The following is a 16,496-nucleotide window of genomic DNA, read 5'->3' on the forward strand; positions in this document are numbered from 1 at the left end:
AATAAACAAACAAACAAAGGGAAAAGTGCTCATGTAAATGCAAGGGGAGTGCTTTAAGGCAAACTGGGTATCTGTTAAAAGAAATGACACCTCTAAATTTTGTCCTTCACAGGGCTACTCCTGCTACCTCTCTGCAGGGATATCTGAAGATATAAAACAACCTTCTACTTATTTTAGGTAGATTTCTACCCTCAAAGGCTCTACTACACAAAAATACTGCTTCCCTTTCTCAAACACACTCAAATAAAAAAATGCCCAATTCTTGCACGGTTTTCCTTCACAGCCTTTGGTTATCCTTTATTTCATAAGTGTGGAGACAAAGCCACAGCCATGCTCTGCCAGGCAGCACAGCTGAGTTTCCCCATGTATAGCTGTGGGACTTTGCTCACAAGAATAATTAAAACCCCATCAGATGAATCACATTAAAGCTCAGATGACCTTCACCAAGTCTCAGACGTTAACTCCGACACTTACACCCACTCCCCTTTAAAGGCAATGGGAAATTATCACCCAGCTTTCACCTACGGTCTTCCCAGGCCCTTCTGCTGTTCAGAAAAACTTTCTCTGAATTTTAACATTTTCTGCCTCCTGGGGAGCAGGGCAGCTGCATCCAGCAGGGGCACTTCTTACCAGGCTGGGCCAAGAGTTGTTCCTGAAGGTGAATTTAAGGCCCAGCACAGCCCTTCTGCACTCTTCCCTATTCTCAAGTGTCTAGAAGGAACCGAAAGAAGTCCTGGAATCAGGGAAATCAGAGCAGGGCACTGCCTTCAGCCCGGTCATGGCCTCTTGCATCATGACAGAGTAACCCATTTCTTTAAAATACTCCCTCAGCTTCTGGTTTTTTGTTTCACTTCCCTCCCCTGCCCTAGCCTTTGACACTGCAGACTTCAAGTTTGGACTTTAGCACCCAGGAGCCAGCAGCCAGACACACCTGGGCACCTGCCTGGCCCTGGGCTTTTGAGGAGCATCTGCTTCACCATGAGATGTAAAGCAGGGAACAGTCAAAGTGGTCTGGAATTCGTGCTTTGCACTTTCTCAGGTAATTCCCTTTTTAAGCACGGTCCTTTCTATATGGCAAGCATGCCAACCTGCACAAACACACTGAAGTTGCTTTGCTCCAGAAAAATCTTTTCCCAACCTCCATGCCCAAGAGGAGACCACCCCACAGGGGCTGATGGTCACTGCCCTTTGTGAACACAGTGGACACCAAAGGAGCAGCACAAGAACCAAACTCTGTACAGAGCAGTGCAGAGAGTTTCCAGGAGCCCCCACTTAAATCATCTTAAACCCACTGAAATCAGAGCCCAAGCCAAAAAGCATTCCTCTTAACACTGGGATATTTTTTTTTTTCACTTGCAGATTAACTGGAAAACTCTTTTCATTTCACATGGCATTACAAGTAGCTCCAAGTTGTTTGCAGCCCAGCAATTTGAAATGTCTGCTCCTGCAAAGCTGTCTAGGTTTCTTGGCACAGCTGAGTTTTCCACTGCAGATCCCATGAAATTAATCTGTTCTTTGGAAAGTGAAAGTCAAACGAGGAGGTCCAGTTGCAGTTATGGGAGACAGAATAGAAGCTGAACTAAACACTGGGATAACTCAAGATGTTGGAACAGTCCCCAGGCTTGAGACTTAACCAGACATGGGGAATGGACTGCAGTGATTGATGTTCTGCATCCCTGGATAGTGCTACTCCCAGCTCTGGCTGGCCAGCATGGAGCACATATAACAGAGCCGTGTCCCACAGGCTGTCTGGGGGGTTGTGATGGTTAATTATTGTGGATTGATAAGTGAAGACAAACAGGACATGCACACACCCACCCTAATGCACATTTTGTGGCTGCCAGCATGCACAGCGTGCTGGCCCTGGCAGTTTGTGTCACACACCCCACGTGTGAGCCACCCACACCCTGCAGCCCACGAGGAAATCTCAGTGCTGCATCCTCCCAGCCTCATCCCCAGCTGCAGAGACAGCATAAACCACAGGGACAATGTCAAGGGAGGAAGCCAGCCCAGGTCTGGGATAAATCTCAGGAACAAGACACCTGGCAGGTCACCTTGTTCTGCTCCCACAACCACAAGGTTTTTGCCTCTCTGGTGGAACTGCCTCCAGCAGCTGCCCTGCAAGAAGAGCTTGTTAAAACAAGCCCAGCAGCAGCACTGCTCCCCACCCCAGAGACCTGAACCATGAGATCATAAACAGGGCTGATGGGATCACAGCTACCACACCAGACAGCTCTCGCTGCTCGCTCCGCTTTCGCCCCACACAGTGGGGACCAGAGGGGGCTTGGAGCTGAAAAGAGAAGCCCAGGACACGTCCCTGCAGCCTCAGAGGTGTTACTGGGCTTTGCTGGGCAGCAAAAACACCTCCTGTAGGGCACTGGAAAACAAGCTGCTGCCTTGTGCCCTGCGTGCCTGGGCAGAGAGGGAGGGACCTGGCCAGGCTCCCCCAGCACAGCAGCCCGTGTGGGAAGCCTGGGATGGAAGGAGGGGATGGGATAGAGCAGCACAGCCCATGCTGGGCTCCTCAGCTGTGGGAATGTGAGAATCACGGTGAAAGCATATTCTTTGGCTATAACCAGAAAATAAGAATCATAATGAGTCATAAAAACGAAGGAAAGTGCTGAAAATCAGCGAGGACTAGGAAAAAGTACTTTGTTTCTGCATCCAGAAAGCAAGAACAGCAATATCTCCTTGCTTGCACAGGTGAAACACTTCTGTGGGTCTGCAGTTACCGGGTCAAGAGCTTCTTCTGGGCCTTGAGCAGCAAGGCCATGCTCAGGGAAACAAAAGCTCTTGCCCCAGGGGGTAAAAGGCAGGGCAGCTGCAGGAGCAGCCCAGGTACCTCTGTGGAACGGCTCAGGGCTGAGACAGACCATCAGCCCAGGGTGGTGCCTGAGTGGGGCCACAGCAGAGCTGGAGACACCCTACAGCTACTCCAGGGAGGCAGGATAGCCCCAGCCTGAGCCAAACCTGTACCCCAGGTGTGGCCCATCATTGCTGCCCATCAGCCACGGGCAGGTGAGGCTCTTAAACACTCATCCAAAAGCAAGGACTGGGGTGCAAGAGCCACCCCAGGCTAAGGTGACCCCAGGCCACATCTCCCATTTATCACATCCCACTGCATCCAGCTCAGGATTGTCCAAGGGACAATCCCAAAATGCAGGTGCGTTTTTCCAAAAATGCAATCCCATGAGCCATGGAACTAAAAGGAGATGAAGCTTCTCTGCAAGTGCTGATTAGGTTATTTTCATGGATAAAACATTAATGATAGGTTTTTGGATGGTAAATTGGTATGGGAGGAGATGGATTTTCCAAGGTGTCAGAACATTTTGTTTCAACGTTTTTTCAAAATGAAAATGTTGACATTTTGAAAGGGAAAAAAAAACTAATTTAGATTTTAGTTTAATATTAAATGTGGATTCATCAAGAGGAAAACTCCAGAAAATGATCCATTTTATGTCAAGCATTTTAGAACTTAGGTCAAAACGAAATTGGGGTTGAGATTTGTTTAATTAATTGAACCCTTCTGGAAAGTACAGCTTTCAGCTGGCCTGAAGTGATACAACCCAGTTTACACATTCAGGCACGGAGATAGATAATTCTGCATTCAAATTAAAGGGAAGCAGGGGAAGATAAACGAGCTCAAAAGAGCAGCATTTACTGAAACACAAGTAAGAGGAGGGAGGGGAGGGGAGGGGAGGGAGATGTACAGGACTGAACAGTGCAGATGACAGGGGAGAATATTCTAAGCAAAAAAAAAAAAAAATGTACAAGTGCATAGACCCCACTGAAAAGGGATAGAGGATTTGGCATTATAGGGGAAAAGTAGGATGCAGAAGACAAGGGGCTTTGCAAGCATGCCTTAATCCCTTTGCATCCTCAGGCTAAGCCCAGCTTCAGAAGATATAAATGCTTAAATAAACATGAGTCAATTTATTATTCCTCTGTGTTTCAGATCCTCCTCACCTTCTGCCTGGCTCATTTACTGCAATTAAATGCTTGTAAACAGATTATACCCTGAAAGCTACATTTTCCTGGTAAGTGGTCACCTTAACATCCTCTACTTTGACTGTGGCTAATATTCCCCAGGTCACACTCTAATCACTGAGTAATGGGACCAGAGTGAATCACGAGGTCACTTGGTTGGACAAAACTCTCTCCAGCATCCAAACCACATCTGTGACTGGGCTTTGCTGATGACTGTGACAAGCACTGCTTGCACACTCAGGAAAAGGATTACTAATGTCATAATTCTTATAAATCTGAACAAAACCTGCCCTGAACACAGGACTCGTGCTGCTGTATTAAACTAGTAAGCATAATGACAAACTCTACACTCGTGTGGGTTTGCTTTGTGGCTGGTTATGGCATTGTACACCTTGTGAAAACAGCAAAGTGGAGCCTGCTGTGACACAGTGCAATTTTCTGGAAACCAGAAAAGCTTCTCCAAACCATTCTGAGAACTGGCATTCAATTGCCTTGTTTTTAACTCAGATCAAAATATTTTTCCTCACAACCAGTACAGGAGTGGGGAGCTGCATGGCCAGTGCTTCCCTTCACTGCCTCAACCCCAACAGAGGAGAGGAGGCTGCTGCATGCCACTCACTACAGGAAGCCAGCTCTTTGTTTTTCCATAATCATCTCTATTCTGAGCTTTATGAAAAGTTGATAGAAGGGAAGGAACAGAAAGTCACGGTGACAATGCAACCCGACTCAGAGATGCAGCGTGGTACTTAGCAGTGTTTACCTGCTCCAATAATTCTGATCCCAGGGCAGGGCATTGAAGATTAGCTCCAGACCTCATTAGGCAGGATAGAATTATGTGGGTTAACAAAGTAATACTCTTGGCTTTCTCTTGCATTTTAAAAGTGGCTTGAGACCTATAAAATCCCTTTGAATTTTATTAAAAGTCTTCCGCAATCATTTTTCATCCTGCAGCCCAGTTGAGCTGAACTAATAAATTAGCATGTTATCTGTGTGGATATCCATTAGAGCTTCAAATGAAGATTATTAGAGCCAAAGAACTAACAATGCCACTTACAGCTGGGGAGGAAGCAAACTGCTCCACTGAGCTGAGCAGTGGGAACCGAGGATAACGAAGGAGGGACACATCCACCCCGAGAGCCCGAGCAGCTCCAGCTGCCAAAAGGGCAGGCTCTGGCCACCCTGAGCAGGCAGCCAGAGGCAGGAAGAGGCAGGCAGGAGCTGCTGGAAGCAAGGCTGTACAAGAGTTCCAGGGAAGGCAGGGAGCCCAGGCACGTCCCACAGGGTGCTGTGCGGCCAGCGCCGCTCCGCCGCAGGCTGCCAGCGCCTGGGCTTAGCCTGCGGCAAGCTCATCACAAGGCAGGCTTTTAAAGGAAATGTCATCACATGCTGCCTGGTTCACTGAACCACAGCAGCTTGGTTGTGCTTCCCTGGGCTCTTTTCTTTCCCTTAAACAAGGCCCTGTTCCAGGGCTCCAGCTACAAACTGGCTTCTCAGCCCCCACCTGCGTCAACACCAATCTGACATTCATGTGGGCACGGGTTGCTGTTCCCAAAAGAAAAGAGCTCCTGCCTGAGCTTGAGCTTCATGATGTGCTACCCAAAGTGAATTTCAAGATACATTTCCAAGCTGCTGCTCTTCCCCTGGGGTCATACAGTCACCGTTTTAGAAGCTCTTTATTTCCAGCCTTCCTCCTCTTCATCTAATTCCCTTTCACTTCCCACTCCTATCCTTTATTACTCTTCTATTATTTTCTAAGAGGAAAATGTTTCTTTTTACTCTCAACCTCTGTTCTTTTCCTCCTGTCATTCCCTTCATGTCTCAGCCATGATGATATTTTTGTTCATGCAATAACTAGTTTGCTCTTTCTCCTCTTCCCACTGGGCTACTTTGATCTACTGCTCCTGTGTCTGTTTTACACATTCCTTTTCCTCCCTCCAAAGACACATCAGCCTATTTCCCATTCCCTCCTCCTTACTCATCTCTCTTTTCCTGCTCTGATCTATTCTTGCTGCACCAAGCTCGTTTCATGTGTAGATGGTTTTAAATCCTGCTCTGCTGCCCGGATGGGCACTACAATGAGTGCTGAAGGATGTGATCTGTCAGTCCAGTCACCCCAAACCAACACAGGATGCCACTGTAACACCCTGCCCTGGCTGTGCTTTAGTAAGAAGAACACCACCTGACTTCCAGAGGAAAACCTAACCCTGGGAGCACTAAGGATGATAATCCCTCGGTCACTGCGAGTTCAGCAGATCAAATTGCAGCACAAACCTGGAAAAGCCCCCAGGAATCTTTCTCACTGCCTGGATCTTTGGCAGGAGGTGTGCCAACCAAACAGGAATGGACTTTTTGTTGTCTGTAGTCAAGAAAATTCCCCCCAAAATGAATAAAATTTACTTGCAGCTTCGCAGCATTGTGGAAAGAAGAGCTTTTAGACCTGTGTACATTTGCAATAAATCACAGCAAGATTTGACATCGAACAGTAGGGAGCCTGTTGCCTCCCCCCACAACAGCAAACAACCTGAGGGTGGAAATTACTCTTCCCCTGCACATGACAGCCACTTGTAACCATTGTCCCTTGCCTGAAAACCTGTCTAAAACCCATGCTTTTCCACCTTTGCCAAACAAGACATCAGCACTCTCTGCAGCTTCTCCTCCTGATGAAAACACTTTTCTACCTAATCTGGCCACTTCAGGGAGCAAGCAGGTAACAAATGGCACAGAAACTGCTGTAGCATCATCTCCTGAGACAGAGAAATGCTTCCTCAGGGGCAGGCACTGTGAAACAGGGCCTTTTGCAGCCAGAACATTTGGACAAAGAGCACACACAGCCATTTGGTGCCCAGCAATGCCCACTGGGCATCTGGGCTGGCTGCCAGGCCATTTGTCCAGCTGCCTCACCTCCGGGCTGGGATGAGCAGCACTTAATTCAAAGGTTGCAACAGAGTGTTTTGACCACTTCAATTCACAGTACACCATCCATCCAGTGATTTCATTAATGCTGTGGAGCTGTGGGACTCTTGCAAACGCTGACATTCTCCTGGGAAGAAGTAAAGAGGCTTCTTGCATTTTCCTTGTTCAGACTGGAGAATATGGGAGCAAAGTGCTGTGTTTGTTGTGAGAGGACTGGTCTATCAGCAGAGTGAGTCCAAGCTAAAAGACCCAGATGATGGCAAATGAAGAACAGTTCATTTACCAGAGCATTTACAATGCCAGTCCCTGAAATCTGGCACTGCTTCCTTTACCTCAAACCACCACGTCAATCAGTCATTTCCAGGATGAAAACTGCAGTGAGAGTCACAATTATGACAGCAACCTGCAAGAGAGCTCTGCATGCACTCCAGCACCCATGGAATAGCAAAGTGGCCACAGCAACCTTCATGTCATTGCAAAGGTTAGGTGCAGGCTGCCCTTTGCATGCCCCAAATCCACACCTGGGCTATGCCTGAGTAGGGAGGCAGGGGGGAATTGAGATGAAGGAAATCTCAGTGATTGCTTCACTCACACACAGCACGTTGTTCCATAGCAGTAGTCTGAAACATTACACTCTCATAAGGCTGTAACTGCATCACCTAGAGCCATTACACGGGCAAAATGCTGTTCAACTGGGCAGCATGGGGCTTGTCTTGGCTTTTTTAGCACAGATAGGAAGAACTGGAAGCCTCGTGAACTTCTGTGAGCCCATCTTAAATAATTTCAGTGAAATGTAAAATATCATGCCTAAAGTCAGTTCAATCTCTGGGGCATTAAATTAGCCCATTTATTGAATAAATATCATTATTTAGATAATAGAGGGAGAGCAGTAGAAGGGATCAGTTCAAGTAGCTGACAAGCATCTATTGCCACTTCGACATTCAACTGTGCCTGTTGTAATGGGCACAGATCTCACAGCACCCCACATTCCAGCAGTATGGCCATGTCTCAAATGCTGCAGAGCAGCAAAAATGTCACAAGACACCTACATTGGGGCACCTGATTCACTCCCACATGCCCCTGCAACAGCAGGTGATGTAACATGATAGATCTCAGTGTGGAAAATCCCTCCTCTGCACAATTTCCAACCCACTTCTGACCATGAGCTCACTGAGGCCTCAGAAAATTACCTCTGGGTACAAAGACAGTTGATTTAACTACAAGGTCATAATTATTATTAATATATTTGCATATGGCTTCAATATTGTATATATTTGTGACTCCCCTTTGTGTTCTGCTTACCAATGGTGACCAAATTCTGTCCTTGGAGGTCGGGTGAAAGCCTGAGGGCTCAGATCAGGCTACAGCCAAGGGCAGCATTTGTTGATAAACTGAAGTGACACAGGTTAATGGAGAAGAAAGATAATTTCAGTACCTGAATCTCAACAGATCTCATCGTATAAGAAAAAACCTTAATGCAGTGCTGATGGCAAATATAAGTAGATACCTTAATAGCTATCATCACTGCCTGAGCTGTATGAACACCTAACTCAATTGCTGTGCTACAAAGCAGCTTTTGACCTGCTGGGAACATTTCATTTTGAACTCAGCCCTAGACACAAAACCCAAGTCCATTGAACCTGTAAGGATGTACACACCACACACACGCAGTGAACTCCTAGCCTTGAGGCTGAATGTTGCCTTATTTGGTGAAAATTGATTAGATTTGTCAGGTGAATAAAATTCTTTATTAAATTTTCCTGGTTGAAACTTTGCCTGCGTATTTTATTTTTTCATTAGAGCGCCGCTGAATTTGTCTGAAGTAGTCAAGAATATTTGTAAGTGGTATGGCAGTAACAATTGGACCAAGCCACAGCAGAAACCCCCCAGGAGAACACACTTTGCCTATGGAACTAAACTCTAAACACTTCTGTTTTCAATTTCTCCCTGCCAGAGTAGAGCAGAAGAGAAATCAAGCTAGAAAGTTTGGGTGGGTTTTTTTCATTTATGAACAAGAGAAAAGAAAACCCTTAAAAACACCTCTCCTCACTCACACACTCTGCCAGGAGGGACAGCACAAATAATTCAGAATTAGCTGTGAAATTTAGCAACAAGCATCAGGGCCAGGCACTTGGCAGAGCTGCCTCACACCCTCCCTGCTCCCCACTGCCCTCTCCACACCAAACACATCCCATGCCTGGGGAATTAGCTTCAGTTGCCCCAGTCTGATTTCTAATTATGATGCAGGATGCACGGTGATAAATTTCCTATGGGATACTCATTATATAGAGCATATGAATGTGCTGTAATCAGGCGTATTTGTTGCTATGGAAAAACACAGCAAGCATGCAGAGCCTTCTGTGTGGCATCTTTAGTGTCCCTGCACTCAGAGCACTCAGATTCCTTGGCAGTGTGTGGCATAGCAACATGTTATCTGGCACCAAAGCCAAGGACCATGCAAGTTTCAGCTGGAAAACTATTGTATTAGCTATTGTGACTTCAAGGGGTGTGGGACGTTATAAATTTGCATTATACCCTTTTAAAGCAAAGGGATCAAAGAAAAGTATCACAGAAAGCATGAGTTTTAGAGTGTGACCTTTCCCTCCTCCTGTTTGCTGCCTTCCTCATCTGTAGACTGGCTGCATTCCTTCCAGGAGGTGAGATGGGATTGCTGGACCTGTGTTCACATCTTTACATGCCATGGCTACATTGGGTCAAGCGTGGCTTTCCCTGTGCCCAGGTAAAGGGGAATTAGCCTGAGCAGCACAGGGCAATATCCAGGTACGACATACCATGCTAAAGGAATAAAAAGAAACAAAAAGTCACTCTGCTTATTAATTAAATCCTGTGTTAATCCCTTCTGTGAGAAGCTGGTGGAGGTGGGGAGGCTGCCAAAGCACAGTTCTCTCTGTGCTACCAAATTAAATGGACCTTGGTGGCACATGGGAACACTCAGCCCGTTTGTTTTATGCCTCCCATACTCTGAAACACTTAACCCATGGCACCAGAGCACATTCCCTGGGGGCTTGCACAGTCTCCATGGAGAGGCAGGACAGCAGCAAAATAACCTCACTCCAGAGCCTGCCCCTCCAAGGGGACAGGGAGGCAGCGCTCACATTCACCTTCTCCAAACAGCTCTCAGCTCTGTAGTGCTGGAGGCTGGACCCAGCTTCTCCTAAGGCTTTGCTTGATGTGAGGAGTGAGATGGTGTAGCTGAGGACCTGCCTCCACCCCTGGATGGCCCACAGAAGTTAAACTGGGACAGTCTCTCAGCACTCCTCTGCTGGCATGGCCAGCAGCCCACCCGGGGGATGTGGATCCTCCCAGTTCCAGCAGGGTCAGTCCTGCTGGGCTTTGCTAGGCTCTGTGCATTAAGCTGGGAGCAGGCCAGTTCAGATGCATAACACCATAAAATCAGGGTTCCTCACAGGGCACAGCTCTCACAGCAGTCTGGGACAGAGGCTTGGAGCCTGGCTGTCCAGAGAGGAGCACAACTGATGAGGGACACAGCCATCCAGGGAGCCTTGTGGCATTGCTGCCATTCTTATCCGAGCATCTCAGGATATTCTGCAAAATCAGGTCTCACTCCTTACTCTTACTCCTTTTAAAGACTGGGAACCAGGGAGCAAAAACTAAAAAGTTGTGTTTCATTTTCCTGCCAGCTCCTGCTGGGTTTTGAGGGGGCACCACACTGTTACCCATGTGTGTGTATAGCCCCTCACACACCATCCCAATATCCCAGATGGATAACATAAGCCAACTCACTCCATAAAAATTTACCAGCATCTCAAACTCATACGGCATCTCTCTCCAGAACAAGTTCACTGATGAAAACTCATCTACAAAGAGGCTGTGATATTAAACTGAGCTGACAGCAGACCAGTGACTGCCACACTCCCCAGCCCCTGGCAAGCAGCAGGTTAATGGTGAAGTGTTATTCATCCAGCTCGAAGGAAAACTGTTCAAAACATAGCTGGTTGTTAGCATAGCTTTACACAGTGCTTATAAATGAGGAACTCGACAAGAAATGTGAATACACCATTTCTCAAACAAAACACACATAAAAGAGTGAAACTCCCCTCCAACTTCAAGGGAAAAGTGTCTCATTTGCTGATGCCAAATACTGATTTAAAACACTGACAGACCCAGACCACTAAAACTTCCCGTAATGAACTGTGGTTTTCAGTGTTGGTAAAAAACCTCAAAACACAACAGGAAATGAGGCAAAGGGTTTGTTTTGTTTCCCCTACTGGTGCTTATATAAAGGGGAAATCGTTATTGTTTATTGTTAAATCCATAACTCAGGAAAAAAGACCTGATCCTCCCACTCCCCTGCCCCATCCCCTCCTCTATCCCACACTCCCACATGTGCCAGGGGGAGCTGCTCCACTGAAAGAGGCACAGGTCTAGGTCATGCCAGGTGCAGAAAAAAGCAGAAGCCTGTTTTTTTGTTTTTTTTTTTTTTTAAAAAATGCTCCAAACCCACTTTTATTTTATGTCAGTTGCACATTGCCAGCACCACCACCATCGTTACCACTGGGGGCTTTGGGTTTAAAAGTTTTTGGTGGCTTTTTGACTCTCTGCTGCATATATTGATATTTTTAATATCTCTGTTGAAATGTATTATAGTCCCATAGGGCTTTTCTCTGCTCAAGCAGAGGAAACTAACACCCAAAAAGGTTTTTTCCGACTCTGAATTGAGGGTGAATGCAAGTATTTGAGGTTGTACTCCCAGTCTTGTGGACCAATCCCACTTCTGGGCTAAGTTGACAAAACTTGAAGTGTTTTATGCAATGATTTCTGCCTATAAACTACATATAGGTAATTTTCAAAAAAAAAAAAAAATCCATAGAAACATTGCAAACACATTTCCCCAACTGCATTCAAATTAGCTGTGAATGGAGCCTGCTAACTGAGGCAGTGTTAGCACACGTGTAGCAGAGCAGCTCTCAGCAGCGTTCATCTGCCTCTGCCACACTGCAGCTATTCCCAAAGGACAGCAAACACACAGGACCAGCTCTCTGGAGTGAGGAGTGCTGCTGCCCAGAATTCAGCACGAGCAGCTGTAGATAGGGAAGGGGGAAGAAAAAAAAAAAATAAGAATTACCTTGGTTTTAAGGGCAGAGTCTGAAGAAATGACAGTAAAGATCCCCAAGCTGTGTCCCTTTGGAGATCAGCCAGAAGGTGCCATAAATAAGGTCTGGAGGCCAGGATGCATTAGGGAGGCACGAGGACAGTGTTGCCATGAACAGAGATGGCAATCTCTGCTCAGCTGCAGAGGGCTGCAGCTGCTGAATAATTGCTTCAATACCAGTGGTTTCAGAGAGGGCTTATCAGCCTGCCCTGTCCTGCCCTCGGAGTGGGAGGTTAAGGTCCAGGGACAGAGACAAATTTAGAGGGACAAAGAGATGATAAGTAGAAGGAAGAGGAAGGCCTCTGCTTGCTTCCCATTCCACTTCTAGTGTAGAGAGATAAGAATCGTTTTCTTTTTGTCGGAGCAATAAAAGGGAAATGGATTAACTCTGTTGGCCAGGATTTTCACTGTGTGGAGCCAGAGGGAGGGGGAAGCAGCCAGCTTAGGTTGTGACTCCCTCCTGATGTCTGACTGTGGCATTACTGATACCAGCTGTCCTAGAGGTGAGCAAAGCCTCTTCTGAATGGGGATTCACCTCAGTGTAGCTACTCACTAGTTAAGGTGGAAAAAAAATCACTGGTTTGTACACTTTTGCCAGAGCAGATGGGATTTTTTTTTAGCAAAAAAACTGGCACAGATTTATTGGCTGGGGCACAGCAGTGAGCTGATGCTACTCCACAGCTTCCAGGTAGCAATAAAGCAATGCCCAGCATTTCAGCCCACAGGAGCTCATCTGTGTCTGTTCTGGCCTGAAAGAAGACACCTCAAGAGAATTAAAAACAAAACAAAACAAAAAATAAATAAAACCACCCCTTTTAAATCTGCATCCAGCAGCAGTGAGACAGAGGGCAGGTAACTGGGAAGAGGCAACCCAGAAGCTTCTATAAAAAATTTATGTTCCCTTCATTTTGGAAGGAAAAATGGAGGAAAATATCCATCATGCTAGCGCAGCACTGCTGTGCTTAGAAAGAACCTTTGCAGTGGATTCTCCTCTTGGCAGCAAAGCTGCACTTTGCTTCTGGGCTGAGGCTTGTGCAGGGACCATGTGCCCTCACCACAGCACCTCCCACTTCATTTCACTGCACCCTGAAGGGCACCCTGGAGGGGCACAGCAGATTGTCTTAGAACAGCATTTTTTAGTGGTTATCTATGGTTACACTCGGTTTTGTCAAACAGTACGGCACTGGGATGATGTCACTTCTTAAACCACAGTTTAGCATAATTCTTAGGTGCCTCATTGAACTCACAGGAAATTAAGCAGATGATTATCTAATCAAGAACACAAACTGCAATAATTTTCCCTTATCTCCTCATCAGCCTAAGATCTCAAAGCAATTTGCAGAATGACTAAGTCAAGACATGTAGCTAAGCTCCCAGGGGTGGTACTGTGCCATTCCACAGGTAGGGAAACTGAGGCACGGGAAACAATCTTTCCCATTACACCATGACCACTCATCCAAGTCAAGGTGGGTGATGGTTGAAGTGGGAGGAAGGAAGGGAATAGGGATGGTCCCAAAAGCCTGAGTTACAGATAAAAGGGTGGATCAGACCAGGAAAGGCCTCAGGAGCACCAAGTGCTCGGTGCAGCCGTGGCTCTGCTCTTACAGGCACTCACAGAAGGGCTCTCTCCCTACATCAATAGGTACAACACACTGTGAAATTCATTCCTACACTCCACTGGTGGCTTCCCAGCCCTCTGCAGCAGGGGAGGGGTGATGGATCCACATTATGGTGCATCCCGGGAAGCAGGCACGTCCCCAGGGGAGCAGCGTGATTCATTTTTAATGATACTTCCCCGAGTCTCTAGGCCTCATAAGCCAAGAATTACAAGCCTTGAAAGTCATCATCACTGACTGAGCTGTTGTTGGTGAAGGAGGGTTTCCAGCCCAAGTGGGAGTCATTACAGCACAGGGATCATTTTAAACTAAGTGACAAGGATCTATCAGGGGAAGGAAAATTACACTTTCCAACAACTGAAGAAAATAAAAAAAAACACTTCCTGCCAGAAATTTTGATTCAGAAAAAAGACAAGAAGGCAAATTGCTTCCCCCAGTCTACCCTGCATGGAGCAAACCTACACACATGGGTCAGAGGCCTGGCAAGAGCCTGAGGCTAAACTCATTATTGTGATTTGCTCGTCTTTTGTAATTAATCTAGGAAAGGCTTAAGGCTGTTAGCAGCTTTAAAGAAGTAAATCTGAAGGACCAATTAATTAAGAACAGCAGTGCTTAATGAGGACCTTTTGGTTCTCTCATGTTGATTGTTATATTTGTTGAAAGTTAGGTTTCCGCTGTCTGTCAGATCTTGTCTAGTCTTGTAAAATAGATCTTCTTACTCTGTGCTTAACCACTTGACACTGGAACAAAAGCTTTCGATTACAAAGCAATTTGTGGGGATTATAATGGAATGAGCTACGCCCACACTCCCTGATTTAACAATCAATTTGAAGCAATGTTCAGTTCAACCCAGAAGACTTAAAGATGCTGAAACTACAGTTTGGATCTCCTGGTTCCTCGCCTCCAGGCCAGACCCCACAGGTGCTGATGGCAGAGGTGGGTTGAAGCACACACCTCAAATCCTCTGGAAACAAAACAGGGATGCACCCATCTCTCTCCACATTTTCTGTGTACCAGTCTGGTGCAGACCAGGAAAATCATGGCCTGCTGCAAAACCCAGAAGTGAAATCCAGCTGAGCACCACAGAGATACAGACACAGCTTTATCTTCTCACACCAAATCAGAGACAAGCAGTCAAACCATGTCCTGAAAGCCATCCTGCACCCGCAGCCCTTCACGTGAGGCAAATGCAGCAAGAGGAACAAGACACTAGAGATGGCACAATCCAAGCTGAGAGGAAAGGCCAGTGCTGGTTCTGCTGTGCTCCTGAACACCTTATGCAATTTTCTTACACATGTGGAAAAACGTTGATGCTTCAGTTTATTTAATTGGAAGGATAAGTAATTCACCCCAAGAACATCTGATTTTTTTTTCTGCTTTAAGATGGATCTCTGAACCAAGTCAGAACAGTTCTTCTGTGGGGGGAAACAAGGACAAACATGTCAGCAAGAGGCCCTGGGCACCTTAGAGAGAACAGCAAGATCATTCATCAGCTGAGAGAGGCACCTGCCATTCACAACCACCAGGACTTCTGCCTGTTCTCTGTCTTTATTCAAGATACACAGAAGTGTTTTGTGCTGGAAGAGAGAGACTAGCAAAGGAGTAAACCAGTGTGAAAGGAACAAAGATCAGGTTACCAGCTTACCCCAGAAACAATCCTTTGTAAACAGAACTGGACTGTTTTGCTTTGCAAGGCAGAGGAGACATACCCATGCTGTTCTCTTTCAGACACCTTCCCTGTCATCTGTCCCCACTGCCAGCATTTTTCACATGCAGCAAATTAATTTTACATTCTCAGCAGGCATCTCTTCTAGAGACCAGCCAACTTCCTGATATTTTCTGTTCAGCTTTATATCTGCAGATCTATTTTAAATAAAAAGCTATGTGTTTTACAAAACATGAGTGCCAGTAACACAGAGGAAGAATGTGACATTTTTCTCCCCAGGATATTTTGACTGACACGTGAAAAAGTCTATAATCTTACATAGGCTCAAGCTGCTCATGTTGACATCCAAATGTTTGATGAAAAAGAGCTTGACTGCCTTCCATGAAAGGTGTAGTCTTCTGATTTAGTCTCTTTAGCCCACAAGAAAAAAATGACCTCAAGCTTTTCTCAAGGTATTTTATTTTATTCGCCTGTCACAAATGCAGCAGATGAATTGTGGATGAATTGACTTTCAACTCCCTAACCAAATCTCCACACAATACCTTGTTTTATTTTCATCATGTTCTCATACTACCAGCTGAGCCTGCTCCAAAAGCCACCTCAGCTCAGTGCTCAGCATGGTGGAAATGCTCCCTGGCTTTTACAACTACCTGATCATTAACGCAGTTGCCTTCTTAGAAGCTCCTCACAGTGATCCCTCATCATCCTCCTGGAGAACCAGCCACCCCTGCAGACAGGGAGCATCTGACTGATCTGTGGAAGTGAAAAAGCCTTCCCTATCCCCCACCACCACTGTGCTGTCCCATCTCAACATTATTCAGCTTTAAACTCTTCCCAGACAGCAGCACAAAGCTGCAAACAAGAGCTAGAACAACATTTTATAATTTTTCTTTGTATCCTCTGGTTCTGTACATGAGTGAAAGCACTCTGGCATCAAGACTAAAAACATCCCCCAAGGGTTTCCCCCCCTACAGTGAAAAAACTCTGTGAGCTTTGAGTCATTATTTCAGACTTACTGTGTCATCAGATATTGGGAGAAACAGAGGCAGAATTCACCACTGAGCATTGCAGGGCATGGTGAATCTGCTGGAAACTGGGTCTCTCTGAGCGGAAACCCCCAAAATCAGTTCTGCCACCCAAAATTGTAGAAGTAGATGTGTTACTAATGTGAACAAGTAGC

At 46.2% G+C, this 16,496-nt stretch overlaps 1 long non-coding RNA gene across 1 annotated transcript in view; it reads right to left on the minus strand.

Annotated features, from left to right (window-relative positions):
• Nucleotides 1-12,169, minus strand: part of LOC148182750 (uncharacterized) — a 46,623-nt gene extending 34,454 nt beyond the window's left edge. The window contains exon 1 of the long non-coding RNA XR_015774224.1: nucleotides 12,008-12,169. This is a non-coding gene — a long non-coding RNA (uncharacterized LOC148182750). The remainder of the gene's footprint in view (nucleotides 1-12,007) is intronic.
• Nucleotides 12,170-16,496: the final 4,327 nt, after the last annotated feature.

This window comes from Pseudopodoces humilis, chromosome 20, assembly GCF_049639895.1.
Source record: "Pseudopodoces humilis isolate 2021_Gansu_Grassland_sample_001 chromosome 20, ASM4963989v1, whole genome shotgun sequence".
Classification (NCBI taxonomy): domain Eukaryota; kingdom Metazoa; phylum Chordata; class Aves; order Passeriformes; family Paridae; genus Pseudopodoces; species Pseudopodoces humilis.